Below are 17,606 nucleotides of genomic sequence, written 5' to 3'. Positions count from 1 at the left end.
CCTCCGCCACCCAGGTTCAAGTGATTCTCCTGCCTCAGTCTCCTGAATAGCTGGGATTACAGGCGCATGTCACCACACCCAGCTAATTTTTGCATTTTTAGTAAAGACAGGTTTTCACTATGTTGGTCAGGCTGGTCTCAAACTCCTGACCTCAGGTGATCCGCCCACCTCGGCCTCCCAAAGTGCTGGGATTACAGGCGTGAGCCACCAGGCCTGACCCAATTTTTGTATTTTTCATAGAGACAAGGTTTCACCATGTTGGCCAGAATGGTCTTTATCTCTCCACCTTGTGATCCGCCCGCCTAGGCCTCCCAAAGTGCTTGGATTAGAAGTGTGAGCCATCAAGCCCAGGTTTTCTTTTTTTTTTTTGAGATGGAGTCTCGCTCTTGTTGTCCAGGCTGGAGTGCAATGGCGTGATCTCGGCTCACCACAACCTCTGCCTCCTGGGTTCAAGCGATTCCCCTGCCTCAGCCTCCTGAGTAGCTGGGATTACAGGCATGTGCCACCACACCCGGCTAGTTTTGTATTTTTAGTAGAGACGGGGTTTCTCCATGTTGGTCAGGCTGGTCTTGAACTGCCCACCTTAGGTGATCTGCCTGCCTCGGCCTCTCAAAGTGCTGGAATTATAGGCATAAGCCACCACACCCGGCCAATAAAGTATTTTTAATAAAAGATTAATACCTAGTTAATTTTATGCATTGAAACATTAACAAACCTTAAACATCGGTAGATTAATATTGGACAAATTGGAAGAACGTTAGCACATTGACAGTATTACTTTTTTTTTTTTTTGAGGCGAAGTCTCACTCTGTTGCCCAGGCTGGAGTTCAGTGGCGCAATCTCTGCTCAAGGCAACCTCCGCCTCCGGGGTTTAAGTGATTCTTCTGCCTCAGCCTCCCAAATAGCTGAGATTACAGGCACTTGCCACCACACCTGGCTAATTTTTTTGTATGTATTTTTAGTAGAGACGGAGTTTCACCATGTTGGCCAGGCTGGTCTTGAACTCCTGACCTCAAGTGATTCGCCTGCCTCGGTCTCATAAAGTGCTGGGCTTACAGGCATGAGCAACTGCGCCTGGCCAATATTATATTTTTAAATGTAAAACTACTAGGATTTGAATATCAAAACTGTGGTGGCAGAAAAAAGTATTTACATTCATTTGCATATCCCTAGAATTTGGCTCGTCAGATAACATTGGCTTACTAGCTAGGTAAGTAAAAGGTAAATACTTTGGAAGTGGCTACCTTCATTAGAACCTTTTAGCCCTTAGAAGAAAAACCAATCCAGAAAAACTGGAAATCTACAGAACCCCCTTGCTGGGCTCTGACTTACTGGCTAAGCATGTTATTATTGATAGCTGGCCATTCAAGATAACAACTTGTAACATGTTAGCCATGTGTGAAATAACAATGCACATCTTCACACAAGTTATTGCCCCTTTACCTTGCTTTGAGACTTTACTCTTTTCTAAGCCTGTATTTATTATAACTTTTTAAATTTTTTTTTTTTTTTGAGACAGTCTTACTCTGTTGCCCGGGCTGGAGTGCAGTGATCCAATCTCGGCTCACTGCAACCTCTGCCTCCTAGATTCAAGCGATTCTCCTGCCTCAGCCTCCTGAGTAGCTGGGATTACAGGCGCACACCACCATGCCCAGCTAATTTTTGTATTTTTAGTACAGACGGGGTTTTACCATGTTGGTCAGGCTGGTCTCAAACTCCTGACCTTGTGATCTGCCCACTGGACCTCCCAAAGTGCTGGGATCACAGGTGTGAGCCACCAAGCCTGGCCTAATTGTTCTTTTTCTTGTTTTGTTTGAGGAGGTGAGGTGAATGACTGGGGAACTGGGGTGCAAGATTTCCTTTTTTTTTTTTTTTCTAGACGGAGTTTTGCTCTTGTTGCCCAGGCTGGAGTGTAATGGCATGATCTCGGCTCACCACAACCTCCGCCTCCCCGGTTCAAGTGATTCTCCTGCCTCAGCCTCCCTAGTAGCTGGGATTACAGGCATGTGCCACCACACCTGGCTAATTTTATATTTTTTTTAGTAGAGACAGGGTTTCTTCATGTTGGTCAGGCTGGTCTCGAACTCCTGACCTCAGGTGCTCTGCCTGCCTTGGCCTCCCAAAGTGGTCGGATTACAGGCAAGAGCCACCGTGCCCAGCGCGAGATTTCCTTTTCATTGTATATTATACCTTTTGAATTTTGTCCCATGTAAAGGAATAATTTAAAAATAGAATTACAAAAATCTTACTAGTTAGTAGTCCAATGTTGGATAAGATTGGAGTAACTGTACTGCACATAGTAGGTAATTCAATAAAGATGGAATGAATGAATAAATGAATAGATGGCTGAATTAAGTGAAATGACTGAATAAGTGTCTTAAATCTGTATTTTGATTACTAAAGCCTTCTGGAATCGTGAAATTTCATAATTGTATGAGACTTAATGTCTTTTTTTTTTTTTTCTTTGAGACAGAGTCTCACTATGTCACCCAGGTTGGAGTACAGTGACGCAATCTCGGCTCACTACAACCTCCGCCTCCTGGCTTCAAGCGATTCTCCTGCCTCAGCCTTCCGAGTAGCTGGGATTACAAGTACCTGCTATGACGCCCAGCTAATTTTTTGTGTTTTTTAGTAGAGATAGGATTTCAGCTGGGCGCGGTGGCTCACACCTGTAATCCCAGCACTTTGGGAGGCTGAGGTGGGCTAATCACAAGGTCAGGAGATCGAGACCATCCTGGCTAACATGGTGAAACCCCGTCTCTACTAAAAATACAAAAATTAGCTGGGCACGGTGGCAGGCGCCTGTAGTCCCAGCTACTTGGGAGGCTGAGGCAGGAGAATGGTGTGAACCCGGGAGGCGGAGCTTGCAGTGAGTGGAGATCGCCCCACTTCACTCCAGCCTGGGCGATAGAGCCAGACTCCATCTCAAAAAAAAAAAAAAAAAAAAAAAAGAGATGGGGTTTCACCATGTTGCCTAGGCTAGTCTCAAACTCCTGACCTTGTGATTCGCCCACCTTGGCCTCCCAAAGTGCGGGGATTACAGGCGTGAGCCACTGTGCCTGGCTTAAATGTCTTTTCAAGAACAGAAATAGGTCTGAATTGGGAGAAAAAAACTTGTCACTTTGTTAGATTTCTAAGTTTAAGCCATCAGTCTTTATTACATCATAAAGGATGAAGAAGTACATTTTTATATATGCCTACATTTGCTGAGGAGGCTAGTCCTGATCAATATTTTTCTGAAAGATGGTGAAAGGTAGAGCAGACTTCACGTCAACATTTTTACTGCCTCTCCTACTTCAGTGAAGCTAACATCAATGGCTTATACTAAGTGCAAAGTTACCTTTGGTTTTGTTTACTGGTCTATGTCCTAAGATAGGCAATGCAGCTACCTATTGTATAATCAGATCAAGTCTTGGGGACTAGCATGGTTCTAAAATGTTGACAGCTTCCTGGAGATAAACTGATAAAGAGAAGACACTGGAATTCTAGTTATTTTTGTTGGGAAGGTGAAGGCCCAGTTGCGGGCATATTGCAGCATAGATTCTTAAAGAGTTTTGCTAGATAAATAAAGACAACCAGGTAAAAGTGGTTTTAGATTGAGCAACTCTATGTAAAATGCTTACAACAGTGCCTGGCACAGAGTATGTGCTATAAATGTTAGCTGCTATTTGTTATCATCATTATTATACTGACACTCACCATTTTATACCAACAAATATTTAATAGCCATACATATACATCTACACAAATCAATCTGTATGATACCAAGAGAAGAAACAGCTCTTTTTGTAGGAAATTTATAGTGATACATTTTGAAGAATGAAAGACAGAAATTTAAATTGTTACAGAAAAAAAAATACTCTTTCTTTGAGGAAATGTCCTTTGCTAGTTTGGTTGGAGCTCTGCATCGAAGGTTGAGAAAAGTTTATAGTCTATGGTTTTCCAAACGAGTTAAAAACAGAAATAACGATACCTAAGATAACAAACAGGCACCAATCATACAGTAATAATTTATTGCTTTTCAACAATTCTGGTGTGATAAAATTTAACTGAACCAAACTCCCCATATATTTTGAATGTGAGAATCAAATTTCCAGGGAAGTCAGATACTTGAGGCAGGGCCTGTAAAGTATCCTCCTTTTTAATTTTTTTCCAGATGAAGGTAGAATGCCAAGAGAGGCCAAGAGAAAAACAAATAACCAGCTGCCTACAGACCTGCCTTCATAGGAATGTCCTTTGCCTTCATCTATGTGTGCCTCCATTTCTGAATGCCTTTATTTCTGGATACCTTCCAGTCTATAAAAACAAAGGAAGGACAGATAAAAAAAGAACCGTACTACACTTCTACTGGACAATCAAGAGGTGAAAAATGTTCTTTAGTGAGTTAAAATTGTTTTGCAATCTCTTTGAAAGGAGTAGGCAAAAATCTTGAAAAAGTCCGAATTATTAGTAGAGATTGTCTTAGAAAGGTTAACTTTTCACATTGGCAGGAAGTAATACCCAAACAACACAAAATTTAAACTTATCTCCAATATGTAGATAGAAAAATCTATCCATGGGGCACTAGGCCTTTCTTATTTACCTTAAAATATACTGTTTCCCTCCTTCCTCCTAGCATTCTCTCCTAGGAAAAGGTTCTATGACTTTTGCATTCTTTTTTTTTTTTTTTTTTTTTTTTTGGGACAAGGTCTTGCTACATTGCCCAGACTGGTCTTGAACTCCTGGCCTCAAGGGATTCTCCAACCTGAACTTTTTTTTTCAGACAGAGTCTTCCTCTGTTGTCCAGGCTGTAGTGTCACGATACTGGCTTACTGCAACCTCCACCTCCTGGGCTCAAGTGATTCTCCTTTCTCAGCCACCAAAGTAGCTGGGATTAAAGGTGCCTGCCACCACACCCAGCTAATTTTTGTAATTTTAGTAGAGACAGGGTTTCACTATGTTGGCCAGGCTGGTCTTAAACTCCTAACCTCAAGCGATCTGCCTGCCTTGGCCTCCCAAGGTGCTGGGATTACAGGTGTGAGCCACACCGCCCAGCCCTGAATTCTTCGTTTGTTTGTTTTCTTGAAATAAGGTCTTACTCTGTTGCCCAGGCTGGAGTGCAGTGGTATGATCAAAGCTCAGTGTAACCTCAAACTCATGAGCCCAAATGACTCTCCTGCCTCAGCCTCCCAAGTAGCTAGGACTACAGAAGTGTGCCACCATGCCCTGCTAATTTTTAATTTTTTTTGTAGAGACAGGGTCTTGCCACTCTGCCCAGGTTGGTCTCAAACTCCTTGGCTCAAGAGATCTCCTGCCTTGCGAATCACTGAGCAGACCCCAGCATGCATTCTTTTTTTTTTTTTTAATTTACTTTTTCTTATTTTTTAAGTTTAAAGGAATGTTAAATTCCACAGATTATTATTATTATTATTATTATTATTATTATTGGAGACGGAGTCTTACTCTGTCTTCCAGGCTGGAGTGCAATGGCGAGATCTCGGCTCACTGCAATCTCCGCCTCCTGGGTTCAAGACATTCTCCTGCCTCAGCCTCCTGGGATTACAGGCACTCACCACCACGCCCAGCTAATTTTTGTATTTTAGTAGATATGGGGTTTCACCATGTTGGCCAGGCTGGTCTTGAACTCCTGCCTCAGCCAGCATGCATTCTTAATAGTAGACAACACAGTAGGAATTTGGAATGCCTGAATGTTTATCTATGAAATAGATTGTTTTTTGAGACAGGGTCTTGTTCTGTCACCTAGGCTGGAGTGCTGTGGTATGATCATAGCTCGTTGCAGCCTCAACCTCCTGAGCTCAAGCAATCTTCCCATCTGGGCCTCCCAAAGCAGATACTACAGGTGTGTGCCACCACATCCAGCTAATTTTTTTTTTTTTTTTTAGAAACGGGGTCTGGCTATGTTGGCCAGACTAGTCTGAAACTCCAGGGCTCAAGCAATCATCCTGCCTTGGCCTCCCAAAGTTCTGGGACTACAAGCATGAGCCACTGCTCCTGGTTGAAATACTTTAATTTTTTTTTTTTTTTGAGATGGAGTCTAGCTCTGTTTCTCAGGCTGGAGCGCAGTTGCGCCATCCTGGCTCACTGCAAGCTCTGCCTCCTGGGTTCACGCCATTCTCCTGCCTCAGCCTCTCGAGTAGCTGGGACTACAGGTGCCCGCCACCACGCCTGGCTAATTTTTTGTATTTTTAGTAGAGACGGGGTTTCACCGTGTTAGCCAGGATGGTCTTGATCTCCTGCCCTTGTGATCTGCCTGCCTCGGCCTCCCAAAGTGCTGGGATTACAGGTGTGAGCCACCGCGCCCGGCCAATACTTTATTTTAAAGTACAAAGACTGCATACATTTTGCTTGAGGTTCTTAGTGCTTCAAGAGGTCCACCAATATCCTAGAGGAATCCTTTCCATGAATTGGTAAAGTCTGTGAATATATAATGTTAAAAAAAATAAGAATGACCAGGCACTGTGGCTCACGCCTGTAATCCCAGCACTTTGGGAGGCCGAGGCGGATGGATCACGAGGTCGGGAGATCGAGGCCATCCTGGCTAACAGGATGAAACCCTGTCTCTACTAAAACTACAAAACATCAGCTGGGGGTGGTGGTGGGTGCCTGTAGTCCCAGCTACTTGGGAGGCTGAGGCAGGAGAATGGTGTGAACCCGGAAGGCGGAGCTTGTAGTGAACCGAGATCGTGCCACTGTGCTCTAGCCTGGGCGACAGACCAAGACTCCCTCTCAAAAAAAAAAAAAAAGAAAAAAAAGAGATGTAGGTATTCTAGAGAAGGTAGAGCAAGATAAAGATTTTAACTTACAAGCCAATGAATTTTTTTTTTTTTTCTGAGAGACAGTCTGGCTGTGTCTCCCAGGCTGGAGTACAGTGGCACCATCTCAGCTCACCGCAATCTCTGCCTCCTGGGTTCAAATGATTCTCCTGCCTCAGTCTTCTGAGTAGCTGGGACTATAGGTGTGCACCACAAAGCCCAGCTAATTTTTGTGTTTTTAGTAAGGATGGGGCTTTACCATGTTGGCCAGGCTGGTTTTGTTGAACTCCTGACCTCAGGTGGATCCGCCTGCCTTGGCCTCCCAGAGTGCTGCGATTACAGGCATGAGCCACCATGCCCAGCTGCCAATGATTTTTCCAGAATAATTATGCATCCCTGGGAAGGAAATAGGAAATGAAACATTTTGCATATAATTTGGATTTGTAGGTGGCCTTTCTAAGTAATTTATTAGAAAGTAAACAATAATTATGTAGAAAGAACCTGGTTAGTAAATATAATAATTATGAAATCTTATTAATTTTTTTTTGAGACAAGGTCTTGCTCTGTTGCTCAGGCTGGAGTGCAATGGCCCGATCTTAGCTCACTGTAAGCTCCGCCTCCTGGGTTCACGCCATTCTCCTGCCTCAGCCTCCCAAGTAGCTGGGACTACAGGCACCCCCCACCACGCCTGGCTAATTTTTTTTGTATTTTTAGTAGAGATGGGTTTTCACTGTGTTAGCCAGGATGGTCTCAGTCTCCTGACCTCGTGATCCACCCACCTCGGCCTCCCAAAATGCTGGGATTACAGAGCTGAGCCACCGCGCCCAGCAGAAACCTTATTAATTTACATTAATTAGCAGGAAAGCTGAATTAAGAAGAGGTCTGAATCACAGAATATAATTACTAAAACTGCTCCCCGTTAATCTACCTGCCTCTCTTCCATCTCCATGTTATTCTGTACACAGTTTACCAAGCGGAAGGAAGAAGTGCTTTTTATTTATTTTATTTATTTATTGTTTTTGAGGTGGAGTCTCGCTCTGTCACCCAGTCACCCAGGCTAGAGTGAAGTGGCATGATCTTGGCTCACTGCAACCTCTGCCTCCCCAGTTCAAACGATTCTCCTCCCTAAGCCTCCCAAGTAGCTGGGACTACAGGCACGCTACCACACCTGGCTAATTTTTTTGTATTTTTAGTAGAGATTGGGTTCCACCATGTTGGCCATGCTAGTCTCGAACTCCTGACCTCAAGTGACCTGCCCACCAAGAGCTGGGACTATAGGTGTAAGCCACCACACCTGGCCAAGAAGTGCTTTATAAGAAGAAGAAACAGCATGTAGAAAGGTTCAGCGTTGGACTATGAAGCAGTTCTGTATTTTCCTGCCTCATCATCTTCCTCATCTCCATCCTTTCCTATAATGTCAAGATTTTGAACAAAACAAACGAATGAAAATAATCCAGCACTTAAGAACAGAAGCTAAAAATTAAGTAGACCTAGATTTAAATATGTTTTATAGTATTTATAAACTACAAATTATAATTTTGACTAAGCATAATTTAGTGATACCCCTACAAGTTCTGGCAGATGGAATGAGATTGCCCTAGGTTCTTGGTGAAGGCCTTTGTTTAGAAGCATGGTTGCAGTGACTGAGAATTCCCCCACTAACTCCTGTAGTCCACACTTCCCTCATTCCACTGGATTCTGTTAAATGGTCTTGGTAGCCGGAATTATGCAATCCCATATTACGGTTAAAGCATACTTGTTTCATTCATGTTATGGTCTTCCCTGGGTTGATCAAATGAGTAACTAGTGAAACAAATGAAATACATATGATAGAATTAGAAAGCTCCCAGGTTGACTAATCTTTGAATAGGAAACAGGAGCAAAACCCCATTATCTAGCTCATCTGAGCCTAATGGGAACATGAGACGAAGGCCATACCTAATCCTCTGCTTGGATGGCCACACTGATATGTTACCCATTTGCAATGTATGGTTTTGTGCTTCTCATTGACCTCTTGTGTGACATGTAACATCTCCAGATTCTAGTTCCTGCTGTGACTATAGCAAGTGTACATGCGACAAGGTAATGAGCTATGTGTGCAGGGGGAAATGGAGTAGTGGTGAAAACAATGGCTGCAAGCAGAATGGTGTATTCTGAGCTTGTTGAGTTACTATCCTTTTGGTTTTGGGGATAACTAAGTAGACTAGCTGTCCTAGTAGGTAGCATAGAACAAAGAGTATTCCTTGGCCAGGTGCAGTGGCTCACACTTGTAATCCCAGCACTTTGGGAGACTAAGGCGGGCAGATAACCTGAGATCAGGTGTTCGAGACCAGCCTGGCCAACATGGTGAAACCTCGTCTCTACTAAAAATACAAAAATTAGCCACGCGTGTTGGCAGGCACCTATAATCCCAGCTACTGGGGAGGCTGAGGCAGGGGAATCACTTGAACCCGGGAGGCGGAGGTTGCGGTGAACCAAGATCCCAAGATCGTGCCATTACACTCCAGCCTGTGGACAAGAGTGAGACTTCATCTGAAAAAAAAAAAAAAAAAGAACAGAGAATATTCCTACAAGATTTCCAGTTTCTTTCTTGCTATTAAATTAGAGGTGGTAAACAGTAAGAGGTATATGTATATCTCTAAGACTTTAAAGATGACTCTCTCAAAGCAGTATAAAACTAAAGGCCTCAGACTGAGGCCATGAATTTAAGACACTAGAGAAAAAAGAACTTGTCCATTTAGTGGTGTAGTGTGGGGATAAAGGCTGTTTAGTGAGCCATTTCAGCAGCTGTGGCCATGGTGACAAAAATGGAAGCATGAGTCTTAGATGGGGGGAAATTATGAAGTTGTATGGAAATCCATCAGGTCTGTTAAACTCAAATCCTCATCTGCCAAAGGTAATAACGAAAGGAGTGTCTCCATATAGGGATGGGACTGTGAAAATGACCCTCATTCTGATATTCAACTTTTCCTTGGGGATCTTTCATAAATCACCCTGGGCACCGGAGGAAGCATTCTGCTTTCTACCTTTTTTTTTTTTTTGAGACAGAGTCTTACTCTGTTGCTGGACTGTCGGGACGCAATCTCAGCTCACTGCAACCTCTGCCTCTGGGGTTCAAGCGATTCTCTTGCCTCACCCTCCCAAGTAGCTGGGATTACAGGTGCCTGCCACCATGCTCGACTAATTTTTGTATTTTTTTTTTTTTTTTTTTAGCAGAGACGGGGTTTCACCATGTTGGCCAGGCTAGTTTCAAACTCTTGACCTCAAGTGATCTGCCCACCTCAGCCTCCTAAAGTGCTGGGATTACAGGCGTGAGCCACCATGCCCAGTTCTACCTATTTCTTTGTTTGTTTGTTTTTGAGATGGGGAATTTCTCTTCTTGCCCAGGCTAGAGGGCAATGGCTCAATCTCGGCTCACCGCAACCTCTGCCTCCTGGGTTCAAGCAATTTAACCTCCGCCTCCTGGGTTCAAGCGATTCTCCTGCCTCAGCCTCCCAAGTAGGTGGGATTACAGGTATGTGCCACCATGCCTGGCTAATTTTGTATTTTTAGTAAAGACAGGGTTTCTCCAAGTTGGTCAGGCTGGTCTCAAACTCCCAACCTCAGGTGATCCACCCGCCTCGGCCTCCCAAAGTGCTGGGATTACAGGCGTGAACCACCATGCCTAGCCGGCTCTACCTATTTCTTAAATACTGCAGCAGAGACCATGGTGAAATAGACTGGTCTGCTGGCTGCCACGTTTTGTTGGCCCCACCCCACATCTGCCTACTTAGTTAGTCCTTCTTTTCTTTTTTTCTCTTTTTTTGAGACAGAGTCACACTCTGTCACCCAGGCTGGAGTGCAGTGGCAAGATCTCGGCTCACCGCAAGCTCTGCCTCCTGGGTTCACGCCATTCTCCTGCCTCTGCCTCCAGAGTAGCTGGGACTACAGGCGCCCACCACCATGCCCAGCTAATTTTTTCTATTTTTTAGTAGAGACGGGGTTTCACTGTGTTAGTGAGGATGGTCTCGATCTCCTGACCTCATGATCCGCCTGCCTTGGGCTCCCAAAGTGCTGGGATTACAGGCGTGAGCCACCGCACCCAGCCGCCTAGTCCTTATTTTCTAACTCCCACACAATTTTTTGCTGTTGTTGGTTCCTCCTTTATATTAATAAAAAATGAAATTAGGAGTTTTAAGAATTCTATTTTTCTTCTGAATTAATGAATAATGTATTATGTAGAAATGTCAAGCAAGTTTGTGCTGTTATTAGTGCTGTATAGGGTAGTGCTTCATGCAGTACATTGTAAATGCTTGAATTTGGATGCCTAGAAGGGTATGGCACTCCTTTCCCCCATACTGCTTACCATTTCTTATTGACTTATACTGGGCTAATTAACTTTTTCTTGGTCCTTAAATGCTTCTCAGTTTGAATCCTTGATTTAGATTAAACTTGATTGACAGAAGTTCAGGGAACAGACTTACAAAATATGAGTGTTTGCTTTTATTTTTGGTTCTCCTGGAGTAGGCAGCTCTGTGACAGAAGCTATTTCCCCTGATCAGTGAGAAGGGCCTTCAACAATTCTTAACTCTTCCAAGTTCAGATGTAAAAAGGCATATCCAGAAGTGCCACCTTCCATCTGTTCCATGTTCCAAGTTTTTCTGTGTGAGGATTCTCTTTTTCTATGACTGATAATATCTACCATATAGAGGGAAACCTTTATACCCTACCCACAGGGTATGGCCTTATTCCATGACTGCAAAAAAAATAAATAAATAAAATAATCGTATCAGAGTGCAATAACAGGTATAACATCTGAGCCCATGATTTGTGCAAAAGGTAAGACAGAGGGAGGGTAGGCAGGAAGGCGTCACTCTAATATGCAGCTCAGAAGTAGGTGTGGTAGCTACTGGACCTCACCTTGGCACAGGTGTCACAGGTGTTGTGTGGTGCAGAGATCCATGGCAGATTTGGGGTTCTCAGAGGTAACCACAAATTGAATTGTATGCTTTATTTAAGCCTCATCTTGCTCACCAGTGCAGCAGTATGAAGGTACAGGTAGAACACCCAGGTCTGGATCCCCAGGCAGATAGATACACAAAGACAGTCACTGTGATGTTAGAGGCCTCCTTCGCTGCATGCAACCCTTGGCTGAGTCACAGTAGGCTTGATGTGCAGCCGTCCAGTAATTCCAACTATCTGCTGCTGCTTTGGGTGAGGGCTTTAAAGTCCAGGTTCTCACACTGAATGATCTTATAGCATGGAATATGGGGACCAGGATACCCAGAACTTCCTAGAAATAGGTGACCAATTAAGCTGTTAGTTGGCTGGGCGTGGTGGCTCACACCTGTAATTCCAGCACTTTGGGAGGCTGAGGCGGGTGGATCACCTGAGGTCAGAAGTTCGAGGCTAGCCTGGCCAACACGGTGAAACCCCATCTCTACTAAACATACAAAAATTAGCCTGGTGTGGTGGCACATGCCTGTAATCCCAGCTACTTTGGAGGCTGATACAGGAGAATTGCTTGAACCCAGGGGGCGGAGGTTGCAGTGAGCCAAGATCGCGCCACTTCACTTCAGCTTGGGTGAAACAGTGAAACTCCATCTCAAAAAAAAAAAAAAAAAAAAATTTAAGCTGCTAACAAAACCATGTCCCATCATCTTTGTCCCCAACTTAGCTGACTAGAGACTGATAACTACCCCAAATTCAGATAAGCAGGGGGTAGTTCTCTTTGGTGAATCTCTGGTTTCAATGGCAGCTTTCATGGCACATGCTTTCATAATGATTGTTTCACTCTATTAACATAAAAGGAACCCAAAACAGGGTTTTTCTAAGTCAAGATGGCCTTAAATTCTATTGATTAGTCTCCTATGGTATTAATAGTTACAAATGACAATTTCTACTTGTGTATTTTTGGTGAAAACTAAATGATGACTACTTTTTTTCTTTTTCAGGCAGAGTCTTGCTCTGTTGCCAAGGCTAGAGTGCGATGGCGCGGTCTCAGCTCACTGTAAACCTTCACCTCCCAGGTTCAAGTCATTCTCCTGCCTCAGCCTCCCAAGTATCTGGGACTACAGGCGCCTGCCACCACATCTGGCTAATTTTTGTATTTTTAGTAGAGACAGGGTTTCACTATGTTGGCCAGGCCGTTCTCAAACTCCCGACCTCATGATCCATCCACCTTGACCTCCCGAAGTGCTGGGATTACAGGTGTGAGCCACCGTGCCCGGCCGTGATGACTACTTTCTGATGACTCGAGACAATACTGATTATGTGACCTTGGGGACGTTACTTAACCTCTCTGTATCTGTATATGTCTATAAAATGGGGATTGTAACAGTTCCTAGTTTATAGCATTTTTGTGAGGAATTAATGAGTGTTACTACATCTAAAGTGCTTAGAGCAATGCTTAGCATATGGTAAGTATTCCAGAAATCTTGGCTGTCATCAATTTACTATTGTTATTATTGAACTCCCCATCCCATTTGCCTAAAATACTTTACTAGAGATGGAAAGAAGAAAGGAGGGAAGGGAGGGAGGAAAGGAGGGAGGTAGGGAAGGTACTCATGGTTAGGACTTTTAGTAGCTAGGGGTCAAGGAAGAAAACAGGTCTGGCAAATACATAGGACCATCTCTAGAAAGAATGCTTCCTAGAAAAGATCCTAAACAGCGATGATGTAGGTTACAAAGAGCATAGGTCAAAACTATCCTCCTGGGCTAGCAAAGACAAGGAGCAGGAGTCAAGCCATATCAGACCAGAGTGGGAATTAGAATGACACAGATTGAGCCTCAGGTAATCTGGTTGAAAACAAATTGAATTCGAAGATAAACAGGTCAAAAAGGAATATTCTCAGCTGCTTGTTTTCCATATGGATTGTTTTGCCACCTTTAAAGTTTTAAAGCAGTACTGTCAGATTTTCATAAAATTTTAGGTATGTTTCAAACTTTTGTGCTTTTTAATCTAAATTAATTCCTAGATGATTATTAAGAAGCAATGTAAATGTCTCATATTATCAAGCCATTGCAAATATATATATATATATATATATTTTTTTTTTTTGAGACAAAGGGTTGCTGTTGCCCAGGCTGGAATGCAGTGTGGCGCGATCTCGGCTCACTGCAACCTCCACCTCCCCGGTTCAAGCAATTCTCTGCCTCAGCCACCCGAGTACTGAGATTACAGGCGCCTGCCACCATACCCGGCTAATTTTTATATTTTTACTAGAGACAGGGTTTCACCATGTTGGCCAAGCTGGTCTCAAACTCCTGACCTCATGATCCACCCGCCTCAGCCTACCAAAGTGCTGGGATTATAGGCGTGAGCCACCACACCCAGCCTGCAAATATTTAAAAAGTAGTAAACAGTGGCCAGGCGTGGTGGCTCACACCTATAATCCCAGCAATCTGGAAGGCCGAGGCGGGTGGATCTGAGGTCAGGAGTTTGAGACCAGCCTGGCCAACATGGTGAAACCCCGTCTCTACTAAAAATACAGAAATCAGTCAGGCATGGTGGCGCACTCCTGTAAGCCTAGCTACTCAGGAGGCTGAGGCAGGAGAATCATTTGAACCCAGAAGGTGGAGGTTTCAGCGAGCCGAGGTCGCTCGCACCACTGCTCTCCAGCCTGGGCGATAGAGTGAGATTCCGTCTCAGTGGAAAAAAAACAGTATACACAATATGATTCCTTAAGAAACATATATATGTGTATGTGTGTGTCTGTGTGTGCACAAAAAAATTCTCAAAGACCTAGAGAAGCAGTAAAGTAAATCCCTGGCCACCAGAATAACTAAACATACAAAAAACCAGCAGTTGGAAACAATAATTTTTGACTCATTTGTCATGTTGAAGAAATTTTTATTGCAAACATTTTGTTTTCTAGCAAACTATTTTGACCATGTCATGTCATGTCTGTAGAGTGCCAGAGAAGTAACTGATTAGGATACTAAACTGGTGCAGGCTGGTAAGATAAGTGATAGGTCAAAACAGAGCAAGGAGAGCTGAAGAGAAATGGGGGAGGTCAAGGGAGGAGCTTAGAGTGCATCTCACGAATACTGAGTTAGTCTTTCTTTAAAGAATGGCAAAATTCACCCTACATCCAGACACAGGCCTTTGAAAGCAGGAGGACTATACCTGACATATAACCTGAAATTAGATGATGGTATTCTGAATGAGAGGGCTCCCAACTTTAAAAAAAAAGTTTTTAGGATTGACATTATCTTCTTTACTCCAGGTATGTGCTTAGCAAACCCTTTCTTCAAACATGGTTCAAAAGCAAATCACATTTTCCATATTCCCTATTAAATTATTATATATTATGAGGGAGGGCAGTATTCTTAATGACAAAATATTGTGTTTAAAAAGAATCCTTTCCTAAAAGAAATCAGGAAGATAATTCCATTTACAATAGCTACACAAAAATAAGATACTTAAGAATAAACTTAACTAAGGAGGTTAAAGATCTCTAAACTGAAAACTATAAAACCTTGATGAAAGAAACTGAAGAAGACACAAAGGAACGGAAAGACATTTCATGTTTATGGGAGAATTAATATTGTTGAAACACCCATACTACCCAAAGTGATCTACAAACTACAGTCTCTATATAATACCTATGATACATTTCACAGAAATAAAAAAGACAGTCGGGCACGGTGGCTCACTCTGTAATCCCAGCACTTTGGGAGGTGGGATCACCTGAGGTCGGGAGTTCGAGACCAGCCTGACCAACATGGAGAAACCCCGTCTCTAATAAAAATACAAAATTGGCCAGGCGTGGTGGCACATGCCTGTAATTCCAGCTACTCGGGAGGGTGAGGCAGGAGAATCGCTTAAACCTGGGAGGTGAAGGTTGCAGAGAGCCGAGATTGTGCCATTGCACTCCAGTCTAGGCAACAAGAGTGAAACTCCGTCTCAAAACAACAACAACAACAACAACAACAACAAAACAAATCATATGGAGCCACAAAAGACTCAAATAGGCAAATAAATCCTGAGCAAAAATAACAAAGCCAAGGCATCACAGTACTTGACTGTAAAATATACTACAAGGCTATAGTAACCAAAACAGCATGGTATTGGCATAAACACAAACACAGAGACCAGTGGAACAGAATAAAGAACCCAGAAATAAATTCATGCATCTATGGTCAACTGTTTTGCAACAAAGGTGCCAAGAAAACACACTGGGAAAAAGACAGTTTCTTCAATAAATAGTACTGGGAAAACTGGAAAGTTACATGCAGAAGCCGAAGACTAGACCCTGTCTCCACCATATACACAAATCAACTCAAAATGGATTAAAGACTTAAATACAAAACTTGAAACTATGAAATTACTAAAAGAAAACATAAGGGAAATGCTTTACAACATCGGGTCGGGCAAGGGTTTTAAAATAAGATCTCAAAGCATAGACAACAAAAGCAAAAAATAGACCAATGGGATTATATCAAACTGAAAAGCTTTTGTACATAAAAAGGAAGCAAGTAACAAAATGAAGAGACAATCTACAGAATGGAAGAAAATATAAGCAAACTATACATCTCACAAGGAGTTAATATCTAAAGAATATATAAATAACTTAATTCAACAATGAAAAACAAATTTTCTTGATTTAAAAGTGGGCAAAAGACCTTAATAGGCATTTCTCAAAAGAAGACATACAAATGGCCAACAGGTACATGAAAAAATGCTCAACATCACTAATCATCAGGCAAATGCAAATCAAAATCACAATGAGATATCACCTCACTCTAGTTAGAATGGCTATTAACAAACAGGCTGGGGCACGGTGGCTCATGCCTGTAATCCCAGCACTTTGGGAGGCCGAGGCAGGTGGATCACTTGAGGTCAGGAATTCAAGGCCAGCCTGGCCAACATAGTGAAACCCCATCTCTACTAAAAATACAAAAATTAGCCAGGTATGGTGGCACTTGCCTATAGTTTCAGCTACTCGAGAGGCTGAGACAGGAGAATTGCTTGAACCCAGGAAGCAGAGGTTGCAATGAGCCAAGATTGCACCACTGCACTCCAGCCTGAGTGACACGGTGAGACTCCACCTTTAAAAAAAAAAAAAAGACAAAAGAAAACAAACGTTGGCTAGGATATGGAGAAAAGACAACACTCACACTTTTTGGTGGAATTACAAATTAGTACACCAGCTATGGAAGACAGTCTTTAATCCATTTTGAGTTGATTTGTGTATATGGTGGAGACAGGGTCTAGTCTTATTCTTCTGCATGTGACTTTCCAATTTTCCCAGCACCGTTTATTTAAGAGACTTTTTCCCAATGTGTGTTCTTTGCACCTTTGTTGAAAATTTTTACCTCAAAACATTAAAAATAGAACTACTGTATGAGCCAGGAGTCCCACTAGTGGCTATGTATTCAAAGGAAATGAAGTCAGTTACATTGAAGTGGTATCTGCCCTCCTATGTTTATTGCAGCACTATTTACAATAACCAAGTTATGGAATCAATCCAAACATCTAACAGTGAATGAATGAATAAAGAAAATGTGAGGCTGGGAACAGTGGCTCATGCCTGTAATCCCAGCACTTTGGGAGACTGAGGTGGGTGGGTCATTTGAGGTCAGGAGTTTGAGACCAGCCTGAGTAATATGGTGAAACCCTGTCTCTACTAAAAATACAAAAATTAGCCAGGCATGGTGGCAGGTGTCTGTAATCCCAGCTACTTGGGAGGCAGAGGCAGAAGAATCGCTTGAACCTGGGAGGCAGTGAGCTGACATTGCATCACCGCACTCCAGCCTGGGGGACAGAGCGAGACTCAGTCTCAAAGAAAAAAAAGAGAAAATGTGGTACATAAGGATAACAGAATATTATACAGCTATAAAAAAAGCATGAAATCTTGCCATTTGTGAAAA

General features: G+C 42.9%; 1 long non-coding RNA gene across 1 annotated transcript in view; it reads right to left on the bottom strand.

Moving 5' to 3' along the window:
• Positions 1–17,606, bottom strand: part of LOC112621055 — a 60,349-nt gene that overhangs the window by 37,702 nt on the left and 5,041 nt on the right. The window lies entirely within an intron of this gene.

This window comes from Theropithecus gelada, chromosome 1 (genome assembly GCF_003255815.1).
Source record: "Theropithecus gelada isolate Dixy chromosome 1, Tgel_1.0, whole genome shotgun sequence".
NCBI lineage: Eukaryota > Metazoa > Chordata > Mammalia > Primates > Cercopithecidae > Theropithecus > Theropithecus gelada.
The sequence above is the reverse complement of the archived record's forward strand: the minus strand, read 5'-3'. Positions and strand labels throughout refer to the sequence as shown.